Below are 4,161 nucleotides of genomic sequence, written 5' to 3'. Positions count from 1 at the left end.
CTGACCACATCAAGTAACTCGGAATCCTCCAAGTCACGCGTAGCCAAAGGCACCACAATAGGTTGGTTCATATGAAAAGATGAGACCACTTTTGGTAGGAATTGAGGATGGGTCCGCAATTCCGCTCTATCCACATGGAACACCAAATATGGGCTTTTATGTGACAAAGCCGCTAATTCCGACACTCGCCTAGCCGAAGCCAAGGCTAATAACATGACCACCTTCCACGTGAGATATGTTAACTCCACCGTTTTAAGGCTGCTAAAAACTGCTAGCGAGCAATCAACTCAGAATGACCCCCATAGTGTATTGCAAGAAAATATCTGTAAATCCAATGGTACCGTAAGTGCGGTATATACTCGCACTTCTTTGCGGGGCGAGAACATCTCCCCTAAGTGAAGTCAGCCCTATGAATAGAGTTTGTGTGATCCCTGTGCAGCAGTCACAGAAAGGGTTCATCTCTGCAGTTTGTCACTCAAATTACATTGTTGCATTTTTTCTAGAAGTGGATCTGAGAGCTGTTACCCGCAGACCAGCTACAATAATTATCCTGGGATAGTGCACAAGGGCATAGAAGGGAGCGGCTCAAGAAAAGAGAAGTGGAAACAGACAGCAAACTAGGCTGGAGAGAGACCTGAGACAAAGAGATCTGAATTATACGAGAGCCGACCAGGGGAAACACAAATTATGCAGTCAAGTTTCCCACATTTGGGGAAATCGCAAGAGCAGCACACCCAGAGTGCAATGGGTGAGCCTTGCCCTGGGAGAAGCACCTTCATGATCATAGTATCTCACCTGGCAGGTAAGTAGGAGTTGGGCTAGAGCTGGGTAGGGTCGCTGCTCGGGCACTTCCCTGTCAAGTGAAGGAGATCCAACTGAGTCAGCACAAGGGAACTCTCGAAGTTGAAGAACAAGGCTAGAGGAAGATCTGAGACAAATAAATCTGACTTTTACCAGAGCTGACCAGAGGAAAGCACAAACACAGTCCCCCACTACCACAAATAATGAAGTCGAGTTTCCCACATTTGGGGAAATCACAGGGGTCAGCATACCCAGAATGCAATGAATGAACCTCACCCTGGGATAACAGTCTTCATTACCATGATATCTCCTATGCAAAATAAGTATGATTTGGGATAGGGCTAGGGAGGGCCGCTGCTCAGGCACATCTCTGTCAAGTAAAGAAGATTCAACTGAGGCAGCACAAGGGAACTCTCATCTGGGGACAACAACTGCAGGGAGAACACATATTTTCAGATGAACATGGGAGGGCAGAAGGCTGCCTAATACTGAAGCACCCCCAAACAACAAACCAAATGCAACAACTAGTGCAAGCATTCCTGGGGGAAGGCCTGCAGCAGATGGATTTGCATATGGTGATGTCATCCAAGCAGTGGGTCAAAGTTGGCTTCAACCCTCGTCTGCATATGAAAAGAGAAAAGGGGCATGCAGGGCATGGCGGCCTTTTGTGGCGCTTGGATGACCCCTAGTTCGCATTAAACACCTCCACCCTCCTTCGGTGTGGGGCTCATGTTGGCTATGCCCCAGCCCCTGAAGCATTCAAGCTGATTTCTTGCAGAAGCTGGGCACTGTAACAGCTCCAGAGCTGCTCTGTGTGGCAAGTAAAAGGGTGTGGGCCCTGCAGCACTACCTGTAGTTCGCATTGTGCGTTGGAAGGCACAAAGTAAGCAGATGGGAGAAGTCAGGATAGTGCGCAAGGGCATAGAAGGGAGCGGCTCAAGAAAAGAGAAGTGGAAACAGACAGCAAACTAGGCTGGAGAGCTCTTCTGTCTATATTTTGCAAACCTGCTCTTGTCCTCTCCAGCTGCTCCATGTAGATTTGACGTCTGGAAAGGTGCATAACCCACTGACAAGCAGGCACACTCCTGCATGAGTTTTCTCTCTCACTAGCTGGATGATACACAATCATTTGCATGTGCTCCACCTCCGACACACCACCCACCCAACCACCCAGTGACCAGAGCCACCCACAAGCCAACTGGCTCCGTGATTTAATTTGCACAGTGTAGTCATCCAGGCAGCATGTCCTTCTCAATGGAATACAATAATACAACAGTTAATAAGGCTATGGGTGTGGAGTGTAAGAGGGTGAGGGAATCACAAGCCCGAAGCTTTATTGTAAGACAGACACATATAAAGGGAGGATTAATAAATACAAAGATATCCTTTACTATAGAATGTAGTCCAATCCGGTCTTTCAACTCTTCCACAACTTAAAAACGGATAGTGTTCCCAAGCCTTCCATCCTGGAATATCTTCAGTCTCTCGCCAATGAAGAAAACAATCCCTCCAGCAGACTCTTCAACCACGATACAAGATCACAGCCAAAAGGGCGAGAAGCAACTACACTTGCGTTTAACCAAAATAGCTAAAACTTAGTGGAGGAAAGTGCAGTGCACCAAAACATAAGCTGACACAATCATGGAGAATGCGCCAGCATATATGCTCTTCTATCTATATTTTGCAAACCTGCTCTTGTCCCCTCCAGCTGCTCCATGTAGATTTGACGTCTGGCAAGGTGCATAACCCACTGACAAGCAGGCACACTCCTGCATGAGTTTTCACTCTCACTAGCTGGATGATACACATTCATTTGCATGTGCTCCACCTCCGACACACCGCCCACCCAACCACCCAGTCACCAGAGCCACCCACAAGCCAACTGGCTCCGTGACTTAATTTGCACAGTGCAGTCATCCAGGCAGCATGTCCTTCTCAATGGAATAATCTCTGGTTCCATGGAATCTTCCGCATTGGAATGCTGCGGAACAAAAAGGATTTAAACATTCAGCTTGCTAGCATTCAATGTACCTGCGGCTTGGCTCTAGCACATGGGTCTTCATCCTGTGGCCCTCCAGCTGCTGTGAAACTACACATCCCAGCATGCCCTGCCACAGTTTTGCTATTAAGGTATGCTAAAACTGAGGCAGGGCATGCTGGGATGTGTAGTTCCACAGCAGCTGGAGGGTCGCAGGTTGAAGACCCATGTTCTAGCATGCCTGTTCTATGATGCATGTTCCGTGATGTCACAATCAGCTTGGAATGGGGTATCTAGCAGGCATTTGCTGACAGTCACTTGAGGTAGACACACATCAGGAGATGCAGCATATCGGAGGTCTTCGATGCCTTTCCAGCAAATGCACACCACCTGCTGCTGGTCTGGACACAAAACAATGCCCACAATCGAAGTCCCAAAATGCCCAACTACAGGATTCATGTAAGTAGTGAATTTAGGAATGAATTTAGAAGTAGGAAATTAAGTTAGTTCACAAGTACATTCAAATTCAGATCTAAAGTCTAGGTAGGCCTCACGTCCTGGCAGACCCCAGCATTTAAAAATGCCTTGATTAGAGGTAGGGAATTAAATGTAGATAAGAAGTAGACGCAAAATAAGACTCCACAGAGCAGTTATCAGGTGTCTTTATCAATTGTTGCATTTAAAAAATCAAGCAATTAGGGAACACAATGTTGCAACAATTTAACCCTATTTGCAAAATAGTACTAAATAAGTTTGTCGATGTAAGACATTTGCAAAGGCGCAAACAAAACACGCTGGAAAATCTGATCACAAGGTCAATTACGTCCCTGGGTGGGATTGAACCACCAACCTTTTGGTTAATAGCCGAACACACTAACCGATTGCGCCACAGAGACACTTTGCAAAAAGTACATACTGACAAAGGCTAATAAGCATTTATCTAGAACGTTTCCTAGAAAAACTTTAAAAAGTCAATAATCTGGAGAGTTTTTGTAAGATGTTTCTTCCATCAACCAACGAAGAAACACATTGGTACTTTTCCATGATGAGTGAGTGCTTCAGGTTCTCTTGCACTTACATGTGCAGCAGAATACTGCAATGGAAGCATGCTGGGCCCATAACCCAGAGGTAGGCAGATTGAAACTATCCTCTGCTATATGCATTTTTTTTTGTTAATTAAAGTAATCCAAAACTGGGATTGATATTTTGGTTCTTTTATTTTTACTTAAAGTACAATAACTTTTACCATTTTAATTTGTTTTAATAGTATATTGACAGTATTGTTTTCTTTCAAAAATCCACTTAATTTTCTTTACCCTATTATTAAAATGGTAATTGACAAAAACAAACTACATTGTCACCAGAAGAGCAATACAAAATGT

General features: G+C 45.0%; 2 non-coding genes across 2 annotated transcripts; both read right to left on the bottom strand.

The window, feature by feature from the left end:
- Positions 1 to 647: 647 nt before the first annotated feature.
- Positions 648 to 810, bottom strand: LOC134899277 (U1 spliceosomal RNA). Its single transcript, XR_010172957.1, has one exon. It is a non-coding gene; the product is annotated as a U1 spliceosomal RNA (small nuclear RNA).
- A 154-nt stretch (positions 811 to 964) lies between these two features.
- Positions 965 to 1,128, bottom strand: LOC134899156 (U1 spliceosomal RNA). The gene has a single exon (XR_010172838.1). It is a non-coding gene; the product is annotated as a U1 spliceosomal RNA (small nuclear RNA).
- Positions 1,129 to 4,161: the final 3,033 nt, after the last annotated feature.

This window comes from Pseudophryne corroboree, chromosome 3 (genome assembly GCF_028390025.1).
Source record: "Pseudophryne corroboree isolate aPseCor3 chromosome 3, aPseCor3.hap2, whole genome shotgun sequence".
In the NCBI taxonomy this organism is placed as follows: Eukaryota; Metazoa; Chordata; class Amphibia; order Anura; family Myobatrachidae; genus Pseudophryne; species Pseudophryne corroboree.
Note: the sequence above shows the minus strand (reverse complement) of the source record. Positions and strands in the feature narration are given on the sequence as shown.